Here is a 13,611-nt window from a genome sequence, read left to right as displayed (position 1 = left end):
CTAAAGGCAAAAATACATACTGAATTTGGTAGAAGCACTTATTTAGTGGGACAGAATACATACCCATTTTGTTTTCTGCATGTTCATTTGTTCAGTTTCTGACAACACTAACAGCCCCTTTATTTCATGGTATGCGCTGCCTTGGCACTTTAGAAACAGAAACTCCCTTCTACTCTCTTTCTTGGTATCTCATTTCACAGTTGAGGAAGTGAGGCAGAGAGAGCTCACTCATCTGTCCAAGGTATCCAAGATCACAAAGCTGAATGAAGGGTTTACAATTTACTTCATTCTAAATCTTCTCTGTCACTGGCCCAGCCCTTATTGGGAAAATTCATGCAAAACAAAAAGATAAACAGACATCAAAAAGACAACCATTCCTCTACCCAGCCATCCTGGTAAGTTATAGACCTATGCTTCCAAGTGGTAATGTGAAAGTAAGTTTCTGGAAGAGTCACTCTCGTCTTAGCTTCACACTTACTTTCTCTCCCATCTATATAATGAGGACCCCCGTCTATAATGAAGAAGAATGACCGTGACCAAGCCAGCACTGCTTCCTACCTGCCTCCCTACTGAGTCAGCCTATTCATGGCCAGAAAGCCAATCCTGCAGGCTTCTGCTTCAATTCAGGTAGAGTAGTGAGGTTTGAAAGTGCCTCAAGCAGAGCCAACAGTTCTCTGATCCTTTACAGTATCAAACTCAGCAATTGTGTGTCATAGCAGCCATGCTAGAATGAGGTCAATTACTGCAGGCACTCACTAGACTTTTCCCTTTTCTCCACCCCTGGTGTTCCGGCTCTTTTCCCAGCACTTGCTCAGAACTGTTGTTAGCCTTTTCCCCTTGGCTTTACTGCCCATACACTTATGTTATTCTCAATCTTCTTCCCTATGGATTCCTATGGGAAAAGTGAAAGGTGTGAAAAGAGAAAAGTAAAAAAAAAAGATGAAATGAAATGAAAATTCAAGAAATTCTTGTATTACGTCGCTGTTTTTTAAAGACTTTTTACTTACTTAATTGAGAGAGAGAGCACGTGTGCAAGCTCATGAGTGGGGAGTGCAGTAAGGAGAGAGGCAGAGGGAAAGGGAGAAACAAATTGATGTGGGGCTAGATCCCAAGTTCCCGAGATCATGACCTGAGCCAAAGGCAGATGCTTAACCAACTAAACTACCCAGGTGCCCTTTAAGTCACTAATTTAACAGATACATGGTTTTGTTCCTCTCAAAAGAACCAAGCATTAAACTACAATGAATATGGTCTCAATATAATAAACACAACACACACATGCCATAATAGTGAGAGTCTTTGATTCTTAGCATTCCCCTTCTCTTTTCCATCCACTAATTTCTAACTACATTGTTCTTGTCTAACCATGTAATCAACTATTTCTCAAAATTCCCTTGTCAGATATAAAATATTAGAAAGAACATTAGCCTCAGACACCTGAGACCTGGTTCCTAGAACACCACCATCACTTACTTAAGAAATGATGTCATTGGGATCCCTGGGTGGCGCAGCGGTTTAGCGCCTGCCTTTAGCCCAGGGCGTGATCCTGGAGACCCGGGATCGAATCCCACGTCGGGCTCCCTGCATGGAGCCTGCTTCTCCCTCTGCCTGTGTCTCTGCCTCTCTCTCTCTCTCTGTGACTATCATGAATAAATAAATAAAATCTTTAAAAAAAAAAAAAAAGAAAGAAATGATGTCATTGAGAGATTTTGTTTATTTATCTGCAAAACAAAGGCAATCTCACCTTCACAACTGAGGATTCTAAGGAAATAACGTGTAAGGACACTGAAGAACTAGAAGAACCAACAGGGTTAAGACACACCTTCCATCCAAAAAACTCCTCTGAGGCAACGTCAGTACAAGGTAATCCAACCTTTGTCTTGACAATAATTATTTTAAGTAGAGAAGTGTAGCTCTATTAAGTCAATATGCCTTTATGGAGAATTTTAACCAAACTATGTTTCTGACTTAACACCCAGACAAGAAAGTTGAGGGGCAATAAGGGACAACTGGGAAAATGCCAGTAGTGAAAGGTCACTGCAACCTCAGATTGACTTCATATAAACAATTTATTACCAACTGTTTTTCAATTTTTTTCCCCCACCTCAGTCTTGATAATAAATACAATGTATTAGGTCCTAGGTTGAACTTTGGAAAAATTAACAATGATCCCCATCCAATATCAGAATGATTGATCAACAACAAAAGTAGCCAAAGAATACCAGAAAAACATTATGTATTCTTACATCCGAAGTCTCAAATTCTTATTTAAGTGGTCATTTCTAGTTTGTGTACAGTGCTAGAATTTGTCTCTTCCTAAATACACTCTGTCTTACACTACCTCACGTTACAGGAGGAGGCAGGAAGGTCTTAAAAAGCCACATGCAGTGGTCATCATCCGATGTTCTGCCAAATGATGCCAACTTTCCATATCTGCAAACTCATTATAAATGTATACTATCCACTGGACAGAAGACTATTTGAGCTGTACTTCAGTTTTGCCAGTAAATGCAGAACTAAAAAAACTGTATATAAATCAAATCATATTTACCATGCCTCGAATTCTTTCAAAAGTGCATTTGCACAGGGTGAAAATATATCCAAAAACATGGCCTTAAGATATAAAGACCAAAAGGCACTAAACTTTTTTTTTAAATTTGCATTTAGTATTTAATATTTATTTAATCTAATATTTAATCAGAAAAAAATATTAACACTACTCAGACAACAACAATCCAGAAAAACAGTGTAACAAATTTTGGTGACTGCCAGGGATACATAAAAAGATGGTTTAACAAGCAATGAAACACCTCTCATCTGTAGAATTTGTGGAGGTAGGAAAATGAAATGCTTTCTGAGAGCACTGAAATGGACCAGCAGAAGGTACCCAAGTCTGACAAGATGAGGGTCATGGCAGCAAAATGGCAGAGTAAGCAGCTCAATGCTCCCACCCACAGCCCCCTACAGTACCTGGCATGGAAAATACACACACCAACTATCAGAGCCGACTTTATAAGAACTCTGGAAAACAAAGACTTACAGCAATCAATGAACACTGAATCAAGGAAAAGTCAACTTACAGTGGTAGGAAGCTTTGTGGCATTTTCATTTGTCCTTACCCTACCCTACTCTGGGATGATAGAATGTCCTACAAAAAGTGGAGCAGACTTGATCTGCAACTTACTGTATAACTTATAACCTGTCTGTAGGCCACTTGAAAGACTGACACAAGGTATAGTCTCTGTTCCCCGGAACTCAACTCTCTCGGGCTGCTCAAAACACTGGAAGGTGGACAAACAATCTGCAGACTCCTGAAGTAAAAGATTACAGTTGAAACATAAGATAGACCACCCAAGGTCTAGGAGGAAAACTTAAGAAGAGAGCTTCTTTGGGAAATTAGGGCAGTTAAAAGCATCCCTGTATCTGAGTAAAGTTAGAAAGCTGCAGGTACACCCAGAGTAGGAGGCAAGCTCAGGGAAAACCTTAGGCTTTTCACCTCATGCTGGATGCTAGACTAGTTCCAAGTCTGGCTAACTTATGAAAATAGACACCAGCACAAAACCAATCTGCAAAGAATTGGAGAGGTTTGTTTGTTAGCTTCTGGCATTCAAGGAAATCTCTGTGAAAATATCAGCTGAACACAAGCTAAGAAACAGAGACCTCAGTGATGAGGACAAGAAATATGGTCCCTGCAAAAATATTTGTTAAAGTCACTAGATACAAGAAATACTACTGCCCTCAACAATAAAAAAAAACTGACGAAGGGCAAGAATCTGATTTCCAGAGATACCACATTATAAACATTGAATTCAAATGTTCATTTTTTCAGTTAAAAAATCACAAGGCATGAAAAGAAAATAGAAGGTGTCCATTCAAAGAAACAAAATAAACTGATAGAGGGCACCCCGGGGGGCTCAGGTGTTTAGCGCCACCTTCAGCCCAGGGCCTGATCCTGGAGACCCGGGATCAAGTCCAATGTCAGGCTCCCTGCATGGAGCCTGCTTCTCCCTCTGCCTGTGTCTCTGCCTCTCTCTCTTTCTCTCTTTCTCTGTCTCTCATGAATAAATAAATAAAATCTTTAAAAATAAAAATAAATAATAAAACAAATAAACTGATAGAAAAAGTCCTCAAGAAAGCCTGACACCGGAAATACTTTGAGACAAATGAAAACGAAAACAAAAACAAAATCAAAACATACCAGAACTTATGGGAAACAGCAAAAGCAGGGCTTAGGAGGAAATTTATAGCTGTGATGCCTGCATTAAAAAGGATGAATGATCTCAAATCAATGATCTAACTTTATACCATAAGAACAAAGAAAATTAAAACAAAAGCTAGCTGAAAGAAAATAATAGTGAACATCAGGGAGGAGATCAATGGAATAGAGAAAAACAATAAAGAAAATCAATGAAAACCAAAGTGGCTTCTTTGAAAAGATGAACAAAACTGACAAACTTGTAGCTAGACTTACGAAGAATAAAAAGACACATTAACCTAAATCAGAAACGAAAATGGAGACACACTACTGACCTTGCAGAAATAAAAAAGAATTATAAAAGAATTCTATGAATTACACATCAAATTAGTTAACCTAGAGGAAATGGGACAAATTCCTGGAAACATACAAATTATATAAACTGACTCAAGAAAAAAAAAAAAAAACAGAAAAATCTCAACAAACCTAAGCAAGTAAGAAGATTGGATTAGCAATCAAAATCTCCCAAGGTAGTCCAGGATGATGGCTTCACGGATGAATTCTACCACACTTTTAAAGAATTAACACCAATCATTTTTCAAACTCTTACAAAGAATAGAAGAAAAGGGAACACTTCTTAATTCATTCCATGAGGCTGCAATACACTTACCAAAGCCAGGGAAAAACACAAGAAAATTAAAAACCAACATCCCTTATGAATAAAATTTCACCATGACCTACTGGAACTTACCCTGGAATGCAAAGATCATTCAATATATGAAGAAAGTGAAAGAACTACCTACAGAATGGGAGAAAAATATTTCCAAATCATGTATCATTATGGAATGGATATCAAAATACATTTTTAAAAAACTCCTACAACTAAACAACAAAAAAATCAAGCCAGTGGAATGTGTAAAGGATATGAAGACATTTCCCCCAAAGAAGGTATATAAATGGCTAACACTGCATTAGAAGCTCAACATCATCAGTCATTATGGAAATGCAAGTCAAAACCACAATAGGATACCTTCATACCTACAAGACTAACAGTAATGAAAAAACTTGGAAAATAAGTTTTGGTTAGGATTTGGAGTTATCAGAACACTCGCACATTGCTGGTAGGAATGTACTAAATGCCAACGTAAAATAGTGCAACTGCTGAGGAAAACAGTCTGGCAGTTACTCAAAAAGTTAAACATAGAATCACCGTATGATCCAGCAACTCTACACCTAGGTATGTACCCAAAAGAAGTGAGAGAAAGAACCTAAATATCTGTACACCAATGTTCACAGCAGCATTATCCATAAAAGCCAAAAGATGGAAACAACCCAAATGTCCATCAACTGATGAACAAACACAATGTAGTATATAACCATACAGCAGATTATTATTGTTTTAAGAAGGAATGAAATTCTAACATAGATTGTTAAGACAGAAGAACCTTAAAAAATATGCTAAAGTGAAACAAGCCAGACACAAATTTATGATTCTACTTATATGAGGTACCTAGCATACACCGACAAATAAAGACAAGAAATAGGAGAGGTAACTAGGGGCTGGAGAAAGGGAGCACTGGGGAATTATTGTTGAATAGATAAAGAGGTTCTGTTTGGGATGTCAAGAAAGTTTTGGAGATGGACAGTGGTGATAATTACACAACCCTGTGAATATACTTAAGGCCAATGAACTGTATACTTTAAAAATGGTTAAAATGGTAAATTTTATTTCACATATTTAACTGCAATAAAAAATATATGGTTATAATGCTAATTTATATTATGCATATTTACCATAATGATAAAATCTTAAATGGTTATTATAGTTTTATGTTAATATGTTTTACCACAACAACTTTTTTTAATGTAAAAGCAGAGCAAGAGAACAGAATTCATATGATCTCACCAATGTATATAATAAAATTTCTCCTGTAGAGGTATGAAAATAGTCTGTAATTTCTAGTTGGGATACACGATGTTAGATCTGGGTTAGTGACTAGTATCCCATGGTAGTCTTTTTTTTTTTTTTTTTTTAATATTTTATGTATTTCTCATGAGACACACACAGAGAGAGGCAGAGACATAGGCAGAGGGAGAAGCAGGCTACCTGTGGGGAGCTCAATGTGGGACTCAATCCCAGGACCCCAGGATCACGACCTGAGCTGAAGGCAGACACTCAACTACTGAGCCACCCGGGTACCCCTACCCCTATCCCATGGTAATCTTAAACAAAGGTGACTTATTCAAGCTCCTGGCCCTTAGATAATGTCTTGTACTGAGCAAAGAATGAATTATAGTGCTAGCGCACTACTGTACGCAGTCCTTCAAAGTGTTACACATAGAATTATCATAGGACCCAGCAAGTCACTCCTAAGGTATATGCCCAACAGAAATAAAAATACAGTCCATACAAAAAACTTGCACTATTCCTAACAGTCAAAATGGTGGAAATAACACAAATGTCCATCAACTGATAAGTGGATAAACAAAAGGTAGTAAATCCATACAATGGATTATTCAACCATAAATGGAATGCACTACTAATACAGGGTACACCACAGATGATTCTTGAAATGTTATGTGGAAATGAAAGAAGCCAGTCAGAAAAGACAATATATTCTAAGTATTGTACAACTCTATCCATATGAAATATCTAGAGCTCCATAGAGACAGGCAGCAGATTAACAGGAAAAGGGAGAAGTGGGAAGTGACTGACAATGGGCACAGGGTTTCTCTGTGGAGGGATAAAAATGTTCTAAAATTAGATGGTGGTGATGGTTGCACAACTCTGTGAATGTACTAAAAACATGGAGTTATACACTTTATGGGGGTAAATTTTGTGGTTGCCGTTTACATCTTAAGCCGCTAAAAATAAATGCTGCTGTTTGACATTCTGATCCTTGTATCTCAAGTGCTGAAGCAAAGTCTCAGTGGGGAACAACAACAGCATCTGTACACACACATTCTCAGAACCCTCATTTGTATCTTAAGTCTCTGCAATGTTGGAAAATAGTCTTAGATTTGAATAATTTACAAAAGAACATTACGTAGTAACCTCTACTGTTACAAGAGAATAGTAATATTCTTTGCTTACTCTTCACAATGGCCCGTTCCAACTTAAGGACTTAGGTAAGCAACCTGGAATTCTTGACTCTACTAGTTTAGAAATTATAGGGAAAATTGAGAAAGTACTCTGTCTTCTTTATATACATTATTCTCGAGTTCCTGAAGTCTGTATTATAAATGTCACATGCCTTGTGCACACAGAAGAACATAAGAAGAAAGGATTTGCTGGAGTGTGTGCCATTGGAGAGGTTAACTATACATAGGGCATCTCAGAACAAAAATTGTCATTAAGAATTCTGCTGGTGCTTGAATTAAAGCCTTGCACACGCATGTGTACATGCACGCACACACACACACAAAGATGCACATGCACATACACAGAGCTAATTCAAAAGATGGTTTGTTTGGGGGGGGGGTGTTCAGTCTGGGACAGTTTACCTATTTCACTACTAATTAAACCAGAAATTAAGAGCTGCAGCCCTCAAAATACCATTCTTTCACTACAGCACATACTTTAGGTTGGTCTGGCCACCATTATGAGTTTTCTCCTCTACATTTTACTTTTTTGCACAAGTACACTTTCTCACCAGTAGAGCTTCTCACAGGAGTCACTTGGTTACTACAGTGGCATTTTCCTCCTGTTCTGAGTGCTTTCCACACACTCACATCAACCTCCCAAATACAATGGGTTTGGCTGACTGTAGCTGGGGATGACAAGATAGAAAGGATAGAAGGTTTTTTTTCCTTTTTTGAACTACAGAAAAAGCTTCCACATAAATCAATTTTAAATTGCAAAGCTTTTCTTTTCCTTTACTCCTCGGCTGTCTCTAGATATGTTTGCCTACTCAGCGGGAGCAAAAGCCAGAATGCACACAGGCTCCAAAGAAAAATATCCAGAATAAAACACTACAGAAGACTCATGGGGGGAAACGTTTACTTTACAAAGCAAAACCAGAAGGAGTATTCCTGCAAGCAGTCTGGCAACAGCAGAGTTGTTTCAAGTCATATATTTAATTAATTCTACGGAATTTCTTCTCTAGTATTTAAGTTATTAACATATCTATAATTTCCATTCATCTAATTCTTGGACCAAAAGGTATGCTTTAAAAATATAACAGCTTCCAGAGAACACAGGTGGGTTTCCAAAAGAAGGCACAACATTGTGAGAACACAATTCTGGAGCCAGACTAGCTAAATGTGAATCTCTTAACTGAGCTCTCTGACACTGAGCGAGTTACTCAACTCTTTGGGCTTCAGTTTCCATACCTCTAAGATGGGGATAGCAATACTAACCTCACAGGATTGCTGTGAGGATTCAGTAAGTAATACACATTAAAGCACTTACTGCTCTGCACTTAGGAAGCCCTTGCTGTCAGTCACTGTGATGACAGTCTTTCCAATTATGAGTAATTATCAATTAAGGAAAGTGACCTTTCCTGGCCACTTCCCTGATGGAGGCTCTTCTTTTATCAGCCAAGCCCCAGTGGTCCTTCAATGCCCCTGCTGCCTCCAGAAAACTAATGCATGATCACCACTATGAACAGCAATCAATTTGGTTATGATGCAACCACAGCCACTACTAGAATTCTAGTCACTCTGATAACCAGTAAGTTGATAGAAAAAAATGGGGGGGGGGGGGGAGCCAGGATGAATACAGCACCTTCCTGCTGATGGTGATATAACATGAGGAAAGGACTTTCACTTTTTAAAAATATGTATCAGTATTTTTGTCTGACTTGTTCACAATATTTTTTTGTTTGAAAATGCTAAAGTTTCAATAAACATGTATGAAAAACATTTGCTTTCAAGTTAAAACAACTACTTAACCAGGTACAATTCAAAACCTATCTCTATAAATCCTATCCTACATGCAATTCTTCCTAAGGATCTGATGGAACAAAATAACTACAGCTGTCAATTTTCCTCTCAGTGAATGAGGAATGAGGAGGGAACCTGAGATTGCATTAGGAACACGTGCGGGGATTCCAATCCAATCGCTTCCTCTCTAGCAGTAAGTCACTCCTCTCTCTACCAGATGGCAAGTGACACTCCAACAAAACCCACATATTTAAAACAAGTGTAGAAATGTTTATTGTACATTTCTTTCCAAAGCAGCTGCTCAAGAGAATGTACTCATGCCGGAATAAGGAAATCAGTGGATGTCCGACTAATGAAATCTTTTTACGAGCTGCGCATGCACAGACTCCAACACTGGTAGCTGCCAGCTGCTGCCTAAATACTATTTTCCAACATCTTCTGAAGGCTAGTAGTTACTCAAATAGATTTTTAAAAGAAAATGAATGCAAAATATTGTAATTATTAGAAGATTATTATAATTAGACATTCTGTTCCTTCCTTTGATTCAAGGAACAAAGTGGCTGTGACTATAGCTGAGAACACAAAGTGCCTTCATTTGCTTGCTTATTAATCCATTCTAAGGTTATACTGACTTACAGGGAAGAGACCGTGTCCTTAGCCTTCTTCCAATTCCTGCTCTTACCTGAAGTCTCCTGAGCAAGTCCTGCAGCTCTTTCCATTAGTTTCTTTCCCACTATCCAGTGAGGCAAAAGAGAAAGAACCACCAAAGGATCTTTTCCCCACCTTGCAAACACCCTGAAGCCACATTCTAGATAGGAGAATATGTAACCAAAGTTCTAAAGTAACTTAGAAGAATCCCCTTCCTCCTTTCTAAACCTAGTGACAACAGATTTTATAAAAATACAGGAGGGGAAAAAAGCAAATAGAATTTGTTTGCAAAATCCAGTCCTCAGATCCCTCTCTAATAGGTTCTTAAAATTTTTTTTGAACTTTTGATTATCTACCTGAAAATAATTATTTCACTTTGAGAGCAATACAAGGCTTTCAAACCTTGTCCAGTATGTTTTCCTCGTCTACCAGACCAATGACACCTCAACGTAATCACTACCTTCAGCAGTCTGTCAACAGTATCAATGGTGCTCGCCAGCATTTTTCATAATCTTTTCTGACTGTTGAAATAGCACCATGGCACTAAAAAAAAACCCCACAGGTTCGCAACTGTCTCCTTATCAAAAAATTAGAGAAATGATGTTTGCATTTAAAGTTTACAAATTAAAGAGTGCCTGGGTGGCTCAGTCAGTGAGACATCTGACTTTGGCTCAGGTCATGATCTCAAGGGTGAAGGCCCTTGTGGGGCTCCCCACTCAACAGGGAATCTGCTCGTCCCTCTGCCCCTCCCTCTGTTCATGCTCATTCTCTCTCTCCGAAATAAATAAAATCTTAAAAAATAAAAATAAATAAAAGGCTGAAAAATAAATACTAATTTCTAACCCAGAGAGGTGGACTGAATCATGCACTAATCCATGGATGTAAAACAACCAACCTTGTAAAACTCATTTCACAAGTTTTCCAACTTGTGTGCCCTGTGTTCCCAAACTGTTATCACTGTTGTACATACTTAGCATCTTTAAAGCACTTTTACAAGTTATCTGATTTCAAAAAATTGAAGAATCTCATAATTGAAATAAACCTGAGAAAGTATCTAATCCAACTGACTGATATGCCTAAGTCCTGTTCGGATGTCCTTAAGATTAATAAAATAAGTACTATCATTTCCAATTTACAGAATCAGAAACTGAGGGTGAGCTGAGTAAAACCGCCTAACGCAATAGATGATAAGCAAGATTCTGCTATAGTTACTCTGTCAAGAATAAATCCCCCCAAAAGAAAACTTAAGCATGATATTGATACTTTGAAGGGTAAGAAATGGTTTCAAATACACTGGTAAACCAGTGATTTTACTATACTATCCCTTTATTTGTTAAATAAGTGTAAACACTTTTTAAAAAGTCATATGAAGCTAAATTTCTTACCAAACTCTTTTCTGAAACATTTAGGTACCATCCCACAAAACTCCCTGCCATCCCACAGCCCAAGACTATTTAAAAACCTGAGTGAGGAGGGAGGGGGACACCCGAGGCACGTGAGGTGTCATGGTGCCCCATGGCACTACACCCACTGGAACAAGATCCATAAGCAATCAGTGCATCTTGGTAAGGTATGAGAGTATCTTTCTCAAAGAAAACCCCCACAAAGCCTCCAAATCAGAGCAAGAGACCTCCTCTGGCTGTCTTCCTGGTTACTATTTTTAGGCAGTTCAACACTGGGCAAAGGCTGGCACCACTGGCAACAAGATGTTACTGCTGGCAGCGCGACGGACTCCAGCTGCTCCGCTGACAGCCACTTTCAGCATGGCCCAGGTTAGGTGAAGATGGAGAGGAGAGGGCAACTCCCACAGAGCAAACACGCCATGTGTGCCAGATACCCCGCCAACATCGTCTCATTCAAACCTTGAATAACCCTACCAGGAAGGCAGAGTTCTCATTCCACCAGTGGGCAAACTAAGGCTCTGAGAACTCAGTATTCTGTTCCAAAGCCTAAGCCTATGGCACTATAGAAATGGGAGAAAAAGGCATTATCTGCAGGATTAAAGTAGTGCAAAGTGAAGCCCTACTGGATATCTTCTCATTACAGTATGGAGTAAGGCAGAACAAGTTGTGTAACATCACACGTAACAGTACAGCCACAAAGACTTCTAGTTATCATCCAGCAAAGCTTGTAGATTTCCCCATTTCATAACCTTCATTATCACCTGTTTTCAGCAACACCTAGTTTCCATATCTGAAGAGGTACCTATACCTAAACAGCTTTCATTTTTGAGTCAGACTGATGTGTCGACGGTGAAAAACAATTTTAAACCCTACTATGCCGAAGTTACGGGTGTTACAGGTTGAACTGTGTCCCTTAAAAAGACAGGTGAAAGTCCTATCTTTTTAGGACTTTTAAGGACCAGTATCTCAGAATATGACCTTATTTGGGAACCAGGTATTTGAAAACATAATACATTAAGGTGGAGTCTTACTAGAGTAGGCTGGTCCCTAACCCAATATGACCGTATCCTTATATGGAAAGCAAAGTTGACACAGACACAGAGGGAAAAATGCCATGCGACCATGGAAGCAGATAACAATGTTACGCAGCTTCAAGCCAAGGACTGGCTGCCACCACCAGTAACCAGCAATGGATGAGGACCCATTCAAGCCAGGCTCAGAAGGATCATGGCCCTTCTGACACCTTGGTTTCAGACTTGACTCCAGAACAGTGAGAGAATAAATTCCGGTTGTTTGAAGCCACCCAGTTTGTGACACTTGTTACAGCAGCCTTAGAAAGAAAACGAATACAATTGGTCTAATGTATATTCCAACTGAAGTCTGTCTAACATAGAAAGTCTGCAGTCCTTCTGCACCATGAATTATGCAGAACTGATCTCCTCATACTTCACTCTATAACAGAGGCAAGAGATCGGTGTACAGCATAGACAGCAGGGTATGAGGTCGCAGAAGTGGGGTGGGAGCCAGGTGTTCCAACCAATAAAAGCAGCAGGAAACTGTCCTACAGAGAAGGGGGTTACCCAAATTGACACTATTACTGGCAAAATGACTAAAAACAGGCCACATGTGTTTTCTGGCCAAATCAGTAATTTCACATGTTCAACAATTAAATGCCCTACTCTGGCATAATCTTTTGAAGTTAGCAGCTCTGGAACTGACCTGCAGCAAACTCAAGAATAATATTATGAACTTTGGAAAATTACAAATGGGCCAAAATAATGAATGTATTAAAAATGGATTACTTCATTAAATAGTCTCACTTCTGTGACTTCAGCGGGTCATCAGGCAGTTATGAAAGAGTACAACCTAAATTCCAACGGAAAAGAAACTGTGTGCATACACATTAAACTTGAGGGAGAACAAGAAAAGGATACAAAATTTCCTACAAAATTTCTTTCCTTACAAAGAAATCACTAAAAAAGGAACATCTGCTTCTCCCTCTGCCTATGGCTCTGCCTCTCCTTCTCATGAATAAATACAATCTTTTAAAAAAAAAAATCACTAAAAAAATGAATGTTTACAAACATCTGAAAGGTTAAAAAAAAAAACAAAACAGAAGAACTTGAATCAAACAAAACTTCTTTAATTTGAGTGATAAATAAAATTTGCTTTGAGTGATAAATAAAATTGAGACAAAGCCCTTAAAAGGCAATTGCTAAAGTACAGATGAACACTTCTTTAATTCTCCATTTTCTGACTGGTTTTGGTTCTGAATGGGGCCAGAGGAGTCCAGTACCCCAAAGAACAGGCATCAAGTTAGAGAAAACCCAGATACGGTTGAGAGTTAGGTCTACAAGTTGACAGATGCCCCCTTTATAAAAAGCAAAAAACTGATTATTAACTTACTAATTCCTACTGGACACCTAGACTTTAGCCACCAACACAGAAAACAGATTAAAATAAATCACTACAAACTTCCAG

At 38.5% G+C, this 13,611-nt stretch overlaps 1 protein-coding gene across 12 annotated transcripts in view; it reads right to left on the bottom strand.

The window, feature by feature from the left end:
* XKR6 (XK related 6) overlaps window positions 1-13,611 on the bottom strand; it is a 319,189-nt gene that overhangs the window by 282,599 nt on the left and 22,979 nt on the right. Inside the window, exons 1-2 of one of the 12 annotated variants that reach the window (XR_012016451.1) lie at window positions 1,474-5,459; window positions 64-317 (exon numbers count right to left, since the gene is read on the bottom strand). The exons of 10 other annotated variants lie outside the window; for them this stretch is intronic. The gene's annotated coding sequence lies outside the window, so the exon portion shown is untranslated. Of the gene's footprint in view, window positions 1-63; window positions 5,460-13,611 lie in introns of those variants that run through there. One more of the 12 variants, XR_012016449.1, reaches the window with a different exon arrangement.

This window comes from Canis lupus, chromosome 24, assembly GCF_048164855.1.
Source record: "Canis lupus baileyi chromosome 24, mCanLup2.hap1, whole genome shotgun sequence".
Lineage (NCBI taxonomy): Eukaryota > Metazoa > Chordata > Mammalia > Carnivora > Canidae > Canis > Canis lupus.
The sequence above is the reverse complement of the archived record's forward strand: the minus strand, read 5'-3'. Positions and strand labels throughout refer to the sequence as shown.